The 13449-nt window shown below is 44.8% G+C and overlaps 7 non-coding genes across 7 annotated transcripts; all 7 read left to right on the plus strand.

Annotated features, from left to right (window-relative positions):
* Positions 1 to 1151: 1151 nt before the first annotated feature.
* Positions 1152 to 1346, plus strand: LOC141223748 (U2 spliceosomal RNA). The gene has a single exon (XR_012291307.1). It is a non-coding gene; the product is annotated as a U2 spliceosomal RNA (small nuclear RNA).
* Positions 1347 to 2461: 1115 nt separating this feature from the next.
* On the plus strand, positions 2462 to 2652 carry LOC141223573 (U2 spliceosomal RNA). The gene has a single exon (XR_012291141.1). It is a non-coding gene; the product is annotated as a U2 spliceosomal RNA (small nuclear RNA).
* A 1114-nt stretch (positions 2653 to 3766) lies between these two features.
* On the plus strand, positions 3767 to 3957 carry LOC141223574 (U2 spliceosomal RNA). The gene has a single exon (XR_012291142.1). It is a non-coding gene; the product is annotated as a U2 spliceosomal RNA (small nuclear RNA).
* Positions 3958 to 5075: 1118 nt separating this feature from the next.
* LOC141223575 (U2 spliceosomal RNA) lies at positions 5076 to 5266 on the plus strand. The gene has a single exon (XR_012291143.1). It is a non-coding gene; the product is annotated as a U2 spliceosomal RNA (small nuclear RNA).
* Positions 5267 to 6381: 1115 nt separating this feature from the next.
* LOC141223720 (U2 spliceosomal RNA) lies at positions 6382 to 6572 on the plus strand. The gene has a single exon (XR_012291281.1). It is a non-coding gene; the product is annotated as a U2 spliceosomal RNA (small nuclear RNA).
* Positions 6573 to 7687: 1115 nt separating this feature from the next.
* Positions 7688 to 7878, plus strand: LOC141223730 (U2 spliceosomal RNA). The gene has a single exon (XR_012291290.1). It is a non-coding gene; the product is annotated as a U2 spliceosomal RNA (small nuclear RNA).
* A 1115-nt stretch (positions 7879 to 8993) lies between these two features.
* LOC141223723 (U2 spliceosomal RNA) lies at positions 8994 to 9184 on the plus strand. Its single transcript, XR_012291284.1, has one exon. It is a non-coding gene; the product is annotated as a U2 spliceosomal RNA (small nuclear RNA).
* The last annotated feature ends 4265 nt before the right edge of the window (positions 9185 to 13449 follow it).

Here is a 13449-nt window from a genome sequence, read left to right on the forward strand (position 1 = left end):
TGGGGATCCAAGATGGACAGAGTCAGGCGGGCCGTCATGTACAAGGAGCCTCGCAAGGGTGGGAAGGGCGTTCCAGATATCCCCACCCTCCTGCGATCCTCTTTTGTGTGTGATTGTGTCCGCCGGACTTTGCAAGTCAAGAATGGCTCCGCGGGCAGGTCCATGTCTCGCTTCTTCCTGCTTCCTCTTTGGAGGCGACTCGGCTGGGACAAGTGGGACAGCTCCTTCCCCTACAACTGGACGACGCCATGGTTCTACGGAGACGTCGTTCGATTTGTGGGGGAGCATCAACTGGAGGGACTCAAGCCCGACTTGTGGAAGCCCAAAACTATCCACAAGCTAATCAGAGCCAAGGATGACGTGGAGAACATCACAGGACTTCACCAGGACACGCTGGAGACTGTGTGGACAAATGTGTCGTCTGACAGGCTGACCAACGGGCACAAGGACTTGTCGTGGATGGCGATTCAGGGCGGACTGCCCGTCCGGTCATTCATGCATGCCCGGAACCTGTGCAAGACCCGGTACTGCCCAAGGTGCCCCTTCGTGGAGGAAACATCTTTGCACACTTTTTGGGACTGCGGATTTGCACAGCGCCTATTGACTGCACTTGAGGACGACCTGAGGAACTCTGTCCCCAGGGCGAGCCTATCGCACCATTCTGTGCTTTACGGACTCTTCCCTGGGGTTCATACCGTCGGAGCCATCCAGGAGGCTTGGCGCCTTATGAACTGCTTCAAGGATGCCGTTTGGGTCGCCAGGAACCGGCTCATCTTGAGGAGGGAGAGGATGTCCATCCAGGACTGCCGCAGGCTGATCCACAGCCTGCTCAGAGACTATTCCATCATGGACGGTCCGGAGGACGAGGATGAGGACTAAACCCCTCCTCCCCCTCTCCCCTTATGTGTCTTGTCTTTCAATAAAGCTTCGGGCCTGTGATTTTCCCCTCCCCATCCCCTTTTTCCCAATCCCCATCCCTTATCACGGTTCGTCGTACTGTATTGATTGACATGCTTTTTCTTTCAGATTGAGTGTTTTGTGTAGCATAGGGGTGTGATGTGTCTAGTTAGTGCGTCGTATCCTCATGCTATGTAAATATGATGTAGAATTCTGTGAGTACTGGGCTGCGGCACTGTACACTGTCTGTTAACTTATTTTTTGTGCTAATAAAAGATATATTCAATCAAAAAAAATCTGTTCTTATCAGTTTAATATCTGATACGTCCCCTATCTGGGGACCATATATTAAATGGATTTTTAGAACAGGGAGATGGAAAAAGAGCTTGCTCTGTCCACTCCACGCATTGACCTGGTATTGCAGTATCTCCAGGACCGGTGCACCCCTTCTTTAATGCAGTTTCTAAAATCAGAAAGAATTGAATTCAATGTTTTTTGTTCATTTTGCTTGTTTGTCGGATTTTGGGATGGACTCTTTGGCTTTGCTTTTCTTCTCCTCATTGGATTTTTCATGTTCAAAGTTGCAGAAGCCAGATTACAAGCTCATTTTGGTTCAACTTCAGCAACTGTGCATTGCATTGCCATGTAATGTGATGCAATGCTATCTTTCTAGCTCTCCCTTTTTACTTCCTTTTGGATAAACAGACATATTAGGCAAGCATTTTGGAGCTTTCACCTAAATAACTACAGGTGGTGAGATAAGCTGCACAATATAATTGACCTTTCAGTATATTGTTGCACACACACCATCTATTTAGCAAATGCCCTTGTTATCAACAGCAGCCTTTTAAACTCACCTGAGCTAACAGGTATGTGCGCTGGTTACTCTGCTGCGCTTAAAATTTCTTTTTTGGTTTGCTACAATGCCTTTTCTGAAACATTGTCTCCTTCTGCTGGAACACTGACTTCTTTCATTTAATGCCTGCAGACTATAAAAGAGAACCCAACCCAAAAAGTTTGGTTGATTAGTCTGTGGCATTCTGTTAAACTGTTGCTTATGGCGGTCTCTGTGAGCTTCTCAGCGACATTCAGCCAGCCAGGTATCCTGCCTGCAGTAGATGGAATGTGGCAATGGAACGCTGGCTGCGCGTGTCATAATAGGCTCTGAGCCTTTATATACCTGTGCACAGCAGCAGCCACCTTCAGTCTGCTGCTGGACAGCCAGCAGCAGCAGCAGTAGGAGAGGTATGTAATCAGGAGCCCTCCTGCTAAGGGTAGACAGCTGCTCGTTCCACCCCACCCCCCGCCTTAATTGGTTCTCCTCCCTTCCAACGGTGTTGAGGTGGGTGGGAACAGCAGGGGGTGAAGGTGCTGTGTTTAAAGAGGTGGAGTTATGCAGATCTAAAACGCGTGGATTGCAGCAGCAGCAAGCCGAAAAGTGCAGGCATGTAAGGGATCTAGAGGTTGACAACATGTCTTCTTAACGGGAGTCCAGGAGCTCATCTCCACAAATGGACTTTTCAGGATCCTTGGGTGGCTCCGTAGTTTGAAACCAATTCTGGTTATCGCTTCTCGGCCTTTTGGCTAAGATCAAGTGTAGTATCTGTTCTTATCAGTTTAATATCTGATACGTCCCCTATCTGGGGACCATATATTAAATGGATTTTTAGAACAGGGAGATGGAAAAAGAGCTTGCTCTGTCCACTCCACGCATTGACCTGGTATTGCAGTATCTCCAGGACCGGTGCACCCCTTCTTTAATGCAGTTTCTAAAATCAGAAAGAATTGAATTCAATGTTTTTTGTTCATTTTGCTTGTTTGTCGGATTTTGGGATGGACTCTTTGGCTTTGCTTTTCTTCTCCTCATTGGATTTTTCATGTTCAAAGTTGCAGAAGCCAGATTACAAGCTCATTTTGGTTCAACTTCAGCAACTGTGCATTGCATTGCCATGTAATTGATGCAATGCTATCTTTCTAGCTCTCCCTTTTTACTTCCTTTTGGATAAACAGACATATTAGGCAAGCATTTTGGAGCTTTCACCTAAATAACTACAGGTGGTGAGATAAGCTGCACAATATAATTGACCTTTCAGTATATTGTTGCACACACACCATCTATTTAGCAAATGCCCTTGTTATCAACAGCAGCCTTTTAAACTCACCTGAGCTAACAGGTATGTGCGCTGGTTACTCTGCTGCGCTTAAAATTTCTTTTTTGGTTTGCTACAATGCCTTTTCTGAAACGTTGTCTCCTTCTGCTGGAACACTGACTTCTTTCATTTAATGCCTGCAGACTATAAAAGAGAACCCAACCCAAAAAGTTTGGTTGATTAGTCTGTGGCATTCTGTTAAACTGTTGCTTATGGCGGTCTCTGTGAGCTTCTCAGCGACATTCAGCCAGCCAGGTATCCTGCCTGCAGTAGATGGAATGTGGCAATGGAACGCTGGCTGCGCGTGTCATAATAGGCTCTGAGCCTTTATATACCTGTGCACAGCAGCAGCCACCTTCAGTCTGCTGCTGGACAGCCAGCAGCAGCAGCAGCAGGAGAGGTATGTAATCAGGAGCCCTCCTGCTAAGGGTAGACAGCTGCTCGTTCCACCCCACCCCCCGCCTTAATTGGTTCTCCTCCCTTCCAACGGTGTTGAGGCGGGTGGGAACAGCAGGGGGTGAAGGTGCTGTGTTTAAAGAGGTGGAGTTATGCAGATCTAAAACGCGTGGATTGCAGCAGCAGCAAGCCGAAAAGTGCAGGCATGTAAGGGATCTAGAGGTTGACAACATGTCTTCTTAACGGGAGTCCAGGAGCTCATCTCCACAAATGGACTTTTCAGGATCCTTGGGTGGCTCCGTAGTTTGAAACCAATTCTGGTTATCGCTTCTCGGCCTTTTGGCTAAGATCAAGTGTAGTATCTGTTCTTATCAGTTTAATATCTGATACGTCCCCTATCTGGGGACCATATATTAAATGGATTTTTAGAACAGGGAGATGGAAAAAGAGCTTGCTCTGTCCACTCCACGCATTGACCTGGTATTGCAGTATCTCCAGGACCGGTGCACCCCTTCTTTAATGCAGTTTCTAAAATCAGAAAGAATTGAATTCAATGTTTTTTGTTCATTTTGCTTGTTTGTCGGATTTTGGGATGGACTCTTTGGCTTTGCTTTTCTTCTCCTCATTGGATTTTTCATGTTCAAAGTTGCAGAAGCCAGATTACAAGCTCATTTTGGTTCAACTTCAGCAACTGTGCATTGCATTGCCATGTAATGTGATGCAATGCTATCTTTCTAGCTCTCCCTTTTTACTTCCTTTTGGATAAACAGACATATTAGGCAAGCATTTTGGAGCTTTCACCTAAATAACTACAGGTGGTGAGATAAGCTGCACAATATAATTGACCTTTCAGTATATTGTTGCACACACACCATCTATTTAGCAAATGCCCTTGTTATCAACAGCAGCCTTTTAAACTCACCTGAGCTAACAGGTATGTGCGCTGGTTACTCTGCTGCGCTTAAAATTTCTTTTTTGGTTTGCTACAATGCCTTTTCTGAAACGTTGTCTCCTTCTGCTGGAACACTGACTTCTTTCATTTAATGCCTGCAGACTATAAAAGAGAACCCAACCCAAAAAGTTTGGTTGATTAGTCTGTGGCATTCTGTTAAACTGTTGCTTATGGCGGTCTCTGTGAGCTTCTCAGCGACATTCAGCCAGCCAGGTATCCTGCCTGCAGTAGATGGAATGTGGCAATGGAACGCTGGCTGCGCGTGTCATAATAGGCTCTGAGCCTTTATATACCTGTGCACAGCAGCAGCCACCTTCAGTCTGCTGCTGGACAGCCAGCAGCAGCAGCAGCAGCAGGAGAGGTATGTAATCAGGAGCCCTCCTGCTAAGGGTAGACAGCTGCTCGTTCCACCCCACCCCCCGCCTTAATTGGTTCTCCTCCCTTCCAACGGTGTTGAGGCGGGTGGGAACAGCAGGGGGTGAAGGTGCTGTGTTTAAAGAGGTGGAGTTATGCAGATCTAAAACGCGTGGATTGCAGCAGCAGCAAGCCGAAAAGTGCAGGCATGTAAGGGATCTAGAGGTTGACAACATGTCTTCTTAACGGGAGTCCAGGAGCTCATCTCCACAAATGGACTTTTCAGGATCCTTGGGTGGCTCCGTAGTTTGAAACCAATTCTGGTTATCGCTTCTCGGCCTTTTGGCTAAGATCAAGTGTAGTATCTGTTCTTATCAGTTTAATATCTGATACGTCCCCTATCTGGGGACCATATATTAAATGGATTTTTAGAACAGGGAGATGGAAAAAGAGCTTGCTCTGTCCACTCCACGCATTGACCTGGTATTGCAGTATCTCCAGGACCGGTGCACCCCTTCTTTAATGCAGTTTCTAAAATCAGAAAGAATTGAATTCAATGTTTTTTGTTCATTTTGCTTGTTTGTCGGATTTTGGGATGGACTCTTTGGCTTTGCTTTTCTTCTCCTCATTGGATTTTTCATGTTCAAAGTTGCAGAAGCCAGATTACAAGCTCATTTTGGTTCAACTTCAGCAACTGTGCATTGCATTGCCATGTAATGTGATGCAATGCTATCTTTCTAGCTCTCCCTTTTTACTTCCTTTTGGATAAACAGACATATTAGGCAAGCATTTTGGAGCTTTCACCTAAATAACTACAGGTGGTGAGATAAGCTGCACAATATAATTGACCTTTCAGTATATTGTTGCACACACACCATCTATTTAGCAAATGCCCTTGTTATCAACAGCAGCCTTTTAAACTCACCTGAGCTAACAGGTATGTGCGCTGGTTACTCTACTGCGCTTAAAATTTCTTTTTTGGTTTGCTACAATGCCTTTTCTGAAACGTTGTCTCCTTCTGCTGGAACACTGACTTCTTTCATTTAATGCCTGCAGACTATAAAAGAGAACCCAACCCAAAAAGTTTGGTTGATTAGTCTGTGGCATTCTGTTAAACTGTTGCTTATGGCGGTCTCTGTGAGCTTCTCAGCGACATTCAGCCAGCCAGGTATCCTGCCTGCAGTAGATGGAATGTGGCAATGGAATGCTGGCTGCGCGTGTCATAATAGGCTCTGAGCCTTTATATACCTGTGCACAGCAGCAGCCACCTTCAGTCTGCTGCTGGACAGCCAGCAGCAGCAGCAGCAGGAGAGGTATGTAATCAGGAGCCCTCCTGCTAAGGGTAGACAGCTGCTCGTTCCACCCCACCCCCCGCCTTAATTGGTTCTCCTCCCTTCCAACGGTGTTGAGGCGGGTGGGAACAGCAGGGGGTGAAGGTGCTGTGTTTAAAGAGGTGGAGTTATGCAGATCTAAAACGCGTGGATTGCAGCAGCAGCAAGCCGAAAAGTGCAGGCATGTAAGGGATCTAGAGGTTGACAACATGTCTTCTTAACGGGAGTCCAGGAGCTCATCTCCACAAATGGACTTTTCAGGATCCTTGGGTGGCTCCGTAGTTTGAAACCAATTCTGGTTATCGCTTCTCGGCCTTTTGGCTAAGATCAAGTGTAGTATCTGTTCTTATCAGTTTAATATCTGATACGTCCCCTATCTGGGGACCATATATTAAATGGATTTTTAGAACAGGGAGATGGAAAAAGAGCTTGCTCTGTCCACACCACGCATTGACCTGGTATTGCAGTATCTCCAGGACCGGTGCACCCCTTCTTTAATGCAGTTTCTAAAATCAGAAAGAATTGAATTCAATGTTTTTTGTTCATTTTGCTTGTTTGTCGGATTTTGGGATGGACTCTTTGGCTTTGCTTTTCTTCTCCTCATTGGATTTTTCATGTTCAAAGTTGCAGAAGCCAGATTACAAGCTCATTTTGGTTCAACTTCAGCAACTGTGCATTGCATTGCCATGTAATGTGATGCAATGCTATCTTTCTAGCTCTCCCTTTTTACTTCCTTTTGGATAAACAGACATATTAGGCAAGCATTTTGGAGCTTTCACCTAAATAACTACAGGTGGTGAGATAAGCTGCACAATATAATTGACCTTTCAGTATATTGTTGCACACACACCATCTATTTAGCAAATGCCCTTGTTATCAACAGCAGCCTTTTAAACTCACCTGAGCTAACAGGTATGTGCGCTGGTTACTCTGCTGCGCTTAAAATTTCTTTTTTGGTTTGCTACAATGCCTTTTCTGAAACGTTGTCTCCTTCTGCTGGAACACTGACTTCTTTCATTTAATGCCTGCAGACTATAAAAGAGAACCCAACCCAAAAAGTTTGGTTGATTAGTCTGTGGCATTCTGTTAAACTGTTGCTTATGGCGGTCTCTGTGAGCTTCTCAGCGACATTCAGCCAGCCAGGTATCCTGCCTGCAGTAGATGGAATGTGGCAATGGAACGCTGGCTGCGCGTGTCATAATAGGCTCTGAGCCTTTATATACCTGTGCACAGCAGCAGCCACCTTCAGTCTGCTGCTGGACAGCCAGCAGCAGCAGCAGCAGGAGAGGTATGTAATCAGGAGCCCTCCTGCTAAGGGTAGACAGCTGCTCGTTCCACCCCACCCCCCGCCTTAATTGGTTCTCCTCCCTTCCAACGGTGTTGAGGCGGGTGGGAACAGCAGGGGGTGAAGGTGCTGTGTTTAAAGAGGTGGAGTTATGCAGATCTAAAACGCGTGGATTGCAGCAGCAGCAAGCCGAAAAGTGCAGGCATGTAAGGGATCTAGAGGTTGACAACATGTCTTCTTAACGGGAGTCCAGGAGCTCATCTCCACAAATGGACTTTTCAGGATCCTTGGGTGGCTCCGTAGTTTGAAACCAATTCTGGTTATCGCTTCTCGGCCTTTTGGCTAAGATCAAGTGTAGTATCTGTTCTTATCAGTTTAATATCTGATACGTCCCCTATCTGGGGACCATATATTAAATGGATTTTTAGAACAGGGAGATGGAAAAAGAGCTTGCTCTGTCCACTGCACGCATTGACCTGGTATTGCAGTATCTCCAGGACCGGTGCACCCCTTCTTTAATGCAGTTTCTAAAATCAGAAAGAATTGAATTCAATGTTTTTTGTTCATTTTGCTTGTTTGTCGGATTTTGGGATGGACTCTTTGGCTTTGCTTTTCTTCTCCTCATTGGATTTTTCATGTTCAAAGTTGCAGAAGCCAGATTACAAGCTCATTTTGGTTCAACTTCAGCAACTGTGCATTGCATTGCCATGTAATGTGATGCAATGCTATCTTTCTAGCTCTCCCTTTTTACTTCCTTTTGGATAAACAGACATATTAGGCAAGCATTTTGGAGCTTTCACCTAATTAACTACAGGTGGTGAGATAAGCTGCACAATATAATTGACCTTTCAGTATATTGTTGCACACACACCATCTATTTAGCAAATGCCCTTGTTATCAACAGCAGCCTTTTAAACTCACCTGAGCTAACAGGTATGTGCGCTGGTTACTCTGCTGCGCTTAAAATTTCTTTTTTGGTTTGCTACAATGCCTTTTCTGAAACGTTGTCTCCTTCTGCTGGAACACTGACTTCTTTCATTTAATGCCTGCAGACTATAAAAGAGAACCCAACCCAAAAAGTTTGGTTGATTAGTCTGTGGCATTCTGTTAAACTGTTGCTTATGGCGGTCTCTGTGAGCTTCTCAGCGACATTCAGCCAGCCAGGTATCCTGCCTGCAGTAGATGGAATGTGGCAATGGAACGCTGGCTGCGCGTGTCATAATAGGCTCTGAGCCTTTATATACCTGTGCACAGCAGCAGCCACCTTCAGTCTGCTGCTGGACAGCCAGCAGCAGCAGCAGCAGGAGAGGTATGTAATCAGGAGCCCTCCTGCTAAGGGTAGACAGCTGCTCGTTCCACCCCACCCCCCGCCTTAATTGGTTCTCCTCCCTTCCAACGGTGTTGAGGCGGGTGGGAACAGCAGGGGGTGAAGGTGCTGTGTTTAAAGAGGTGGAGTTATGCAGATCTAAAACGCGTGGATTGCAGCAGCAGCAAGCCGAAAAGTGCAGGCATGTAAGGGATCTAGAGGTTGACAACATGTCTTCTTAACGGGAGTCCAGGAGCTCATCTCCACAAATGGACTTTTCAGGATCCTTGGGTGGCTCCGTAGTTTGAAACCAATTCTGGTTATCGCTTCTCGGCCTTTTGGCTAAGATCAAGTGTAGTATCTGTTCTTATCAGTTTAATATCTGATACGTCCCCTATCTGGGGACCATATATTAAATGGATTTTTAGAACAGGGAGATGGAAAAAGAGCTTGCTCTGTCCACTCCACGCATTGACCTGGTATTGCAGTATCTCCAGGACGGGTGCACCCCTTCTTTAATGCAGTTTCTAAAATCAGAAAGAATTGAATTCAATGTTTTTTGTTCATTTTGCTTGTTTGTCGGATTTTGGGATGGACTCTTTGGCTTTGCTTTTCTTCTCCTCATTGGATTTTTCATGTTCAAAGTTGCAGAAGCCAGATTACAAGCTCATTTTGGTTCAACTTCAGCAACTGTGCATTGCATTGCCATGTAATGTGATGCAATGCTATCTTTCTAGCTCTCCCTTTTTACTTCCTTTTGGATAAACAGACATATTAGGCAAGCATTTTGGAGCTTTCACCTAAATAACTACAGGTGGTGAGATAAGCTGCACAATATAATTGACCTTTCAGTATATTGTTGCACACACACCATCTATTTAGCAAATGCCCTTGTTATCAACAGCAGCCTTTTAAACTCACCTGAGCTAACAGGTATGTGCGCTGGTTACTCTGCTGCGCTTAAAATTTCTTTTTTGGTTTGCTACAATGCCTTTTCTGAAACGTTGTCTCCTTCTGCTGGAACACTGACTTCTTTCATTTAATGCCTGCAGACTATAAAAGAGAACCCAACCCAAAAAGTTTGGTTGATTAGTCTGTGGCATTCTGTTAAACTGTTGCTTATGGCGGTCTCTGTGAGCTTCTCAGCGACATTCAGCCAGCCAGGTATCCTGCCTGCAGTAGATGGAATGTGGCAATGGAACGCTGGCTGCGCGTGTCATAATAGGCTCTGAGCCTTTATATACCTGTGCACAGCAGCAGCCACCTTCAGTCTGCTGCTGGACAGCCAGCAGCAGCAGCAGCAGGAGAGGTATGTAATCAGGAGCCCTCCTGCTAAGGGTAGACAGCTGCTCGTTCCACCCCACCCCCCGCCTTAATTGGTTCTCCTCCCTTCCATCGGTGTTGAGGCGGGTGGGAACAGTAGGGGGTGAAGGTGCTGTGTTTAAAGAGGTGGAGTTATGCAGATCTAAAACGCGTGGATTGCAGCAGCAGCAAGCCGAAAAGTGCAGGCATGTAAGGGATCTAGAGGTTGACAACATGTCTTCTTAACGGGAGTCCAGGAGCTCATCTCCACAAATGGACTTTTCAGGATCCTTGGGTGGCTCCGTAGTTTGAAACCAATTCTGGTTATCGCTTCTCGGCCTTTTGGCTAAGATCAAGTGCTTTATTGCAGGAGATTGTGGTTGAAGGGCACTCGGGTACCCCTCTCCTTGGCCTGGCAGGATCGTCCACTTTGGTGGACTTAACCTGCTTGCTGCTATTAGGGAGAGGGCTTAGTCCCAGGGTAACGAGTTGCGATCCCCCAGCTTCCAGGTGTTTTTCGCTGCAAGAACACTGGGAGCGCAGATTGCAAGCGGCTGCAATTTGCAACCTTGTTGCGTTTTTCCATGGAGGTTGACCCTAACCTCGTGCCTCTTTATGCGAGGCTAAAAAACTCTATCCGAGTTCACTTCACGGCGGGTGGCTCGGATATGAGGAAATTAGGGTATGTAGTCCAGGACGTGCTCAGGAACCTACTTGGCGTACAAAGGAATGAAATTCTCTCCATCCAGGATTATCCCAGAAGAGGTGACTATGACATCACATTCACCGGAGAAGGTATTTTTAGAGATGTACTAGAAAAGTTAAAAAAAGTTGAAAATAGTCCTGTTTTGAAAGGGATACAAATTGTTGAGCACGTCCTGGATGAGGTAAGACTGGTTATTGTAAAAATATTTTCGCCCTTTGTTTCTGCTCCAGAAGTAATGTCATTTCTAGCAATTTATTTTAAAAGTGTTAAATGTATTGGGAAGATATTAAACGAATATAACATATGGACATCTAAGTGGAAATTCCTTGTGAAGTGTACAAGAGATCCAAATACACCAGGTGGTATACGGCTCCCCCCTGCCCGTTTCAAAATTGGGCAAACAAATGGGGATTTCTTCTTTTCTGGGATGCCAGTATATTGCAGAAATTGTGGGCGCTATGGTCATTCAAAAGAAAACTGTCATGTATCATGTAGAAATTGTGCTAGTGAAGAACATGAGACAAAAGAATGCCCTAAGGAAAAGAAATGCAGTTTTTGCCAGACTCCAGGTCACTTTTATTTTTCTTGCCCTCACAGATTTCGGGAAGATGAGCAAAAGGGGAAGTCCAAGACGTCCGACCAAGGACCAAAAGATCAGACCACCCCTCAGGAGGAGGAACAACAACCTGGAGCCTCTGGAGACAATAAGGGCGTACCAAATAGTGAAGTGTCTCCAGAGTCTATGACAGGTAAAATACCAAATCCCAAAACCTGGCTGCAGGACCTGCGGGAGTCCAAAAGGAGGGCTGAGAAGGAGCAGAAGGGCACTACTGGTAAGGTCAAAAGGGACCGGCAAAAGGCCGACACAGAAGCCCATGCCCAGTCTGGGTCTCCTAGTGCTGAGGGCGCTGAGTGGATAAAGGTGGGTCCTAAGAAAAAGAAAAAGGGTGGTTCGGAGGAGGCAGCAGGAGGTGAACAGATGGACACTTCTCCAGAAGGGGACGTGGACGCTGGACCCTCAGGGGTTTCGGTCTCCGCTGCTACAGGTGGGGACCGGGATCTTGCTGCCTCTGAAGAGTCAGAGGCTCTGCCTTGTGCGCAACCTCCTCCTATAGGACGACCTTCTACAGGTCAAACAGGGGCGGCGGAACCCCTCGGGGACCCACCTGATGAGGAACTGCATGGCCAGCCAATGGAGACCCAGCGGGTTCTGCCAGCCAGCCCTCCGAGCTATGCCAGTGTAGCGTCGGGTTTATATAAATGTGGTAATCTTTCCTCCTCCACGGAGACTCTCGTGACGATACTATCAGATGAGGAGGGAGGCGCAAGCCCAGTGGTCTGATCAGGTTCATCGGACAGGTAAATCCGTTGCTCTTAGTTACCTAAGTAAAATTTCTACATTTTCTAATGATGGCTGAACTCAAAGGTATTTCCCTCAACGTGAGAGGCATAAAATCTAACACGAGAAGAACTGCTCTTTTTAATTTTTTTACGTGTTTTACTGCATCTGTATTTTTTCTGCAAGAATGTAATATCCCACATGAAATGTCATATCAAAAATATAAAGATGAGTGGAAGTGTGGGCCATCTGTCTGGTCCGGATCGAATGCTGCAGGATCAGCGGGTGTAGCCATACTTTTTAAAGGGAACGTTTTAATTGATTTTATTCAGGAAATTTTACCAGGTCGTATTTTATTAGTGAAAGCTTTTATTGATGGTATTAGATGGCAGTTTTTAAATTTTTATGGATCCCCAGAGAAAAATGAAAGAGCCGAAATGCTTGATCTTTTACCATTATTTATTAATAACTCTGAACCTTTTATCTTAGCAGGGGATTTTAATTGTGTTTTAAAAGGTGAAAACCGGCGCTCCAGCTCTGTAAGCAGGAACTACGATAAAACCTCAGGTATGCTACATGATATAGTCAAAGATGCTAAATTGATAGACATATATAAAGAGTGTCATAGTGACAGCCCAGAGGACGCCGGTTTCACTTGGAGCAATGCTAATTGTAGCTCTAGGATTGATTTTATTTTTGGTTCAGATAAAACAATACCTGCCAAATGTGAAGTTTTAACTAATATATTTTCAGACCATAAACTTTTATCCTTTACCATAAAAGTAAATGACAACAAAAAATGTGGTAAGAAAAGCTGGAAAATGAACGTATCCCTTTTAACCGACCCGCAGATTTTATCAGATTTTATTGAGTTTTATAGGAAATGTAGAAAAGGGAAAAAAACAAATGAGACTATGAGTGTATGGTGGGATAGAATGAAAGTAAAAATAAAAGACTTTTTTATTAAAAAGAGTATATGTAGAGCCAAAGAAAAATATGAAGAATATAGAATTTTAAATACCCGCCTACAAACATTATTTAAGCTCAGAGACAATGGGATAGATGTACAAGTTGATATTTCAAACTTAAAAGAAGAGATTTCAAAATGGCTAGAACAAAAAGGAAAAGAGATAATTTTTCGTTCTAGAGTACAACATATAGAAGAAAATGAAAAGTGTTCCAGATATTTTTTTAGGAAAAATAAAAAAGAAAAAGTGATAATTGACCATATAGATGGTGAGAATAATATAAAAAATATGCTGGGTAAAGTTGAGGGGTTTTTTTCTAATCTTTTTAATGGAAAAAATATAGATAATAAATTAATGGATGATTCGCTGCAAGGACTAACAGCTGTTTTAGATCCCGCATCCCAAGAGTTTTTATCCCAAGTTTTAACGGAACAAGAAGTGTTAAAAACTATTAAAAGTTTTA

The sequence above is a fragment of the Phyllobates terribilis genome, unplaced genomic scaffold (assembly GCF_046119375.1).
Source record: "Phyllobates terribilis strain yellow unplaced genomic scaffold, ASM4611937v1 Scaffold_377__1_contigs__length_1856515, whole genome shotgun sequence".
Taxonomy (NCBI): domain Eukaryota; kingdom Metazoa; phylum Chordata; class Amphibia; order Anura; family Dendrobatidae; genus Phyllobates; species Phyllobates terribilis.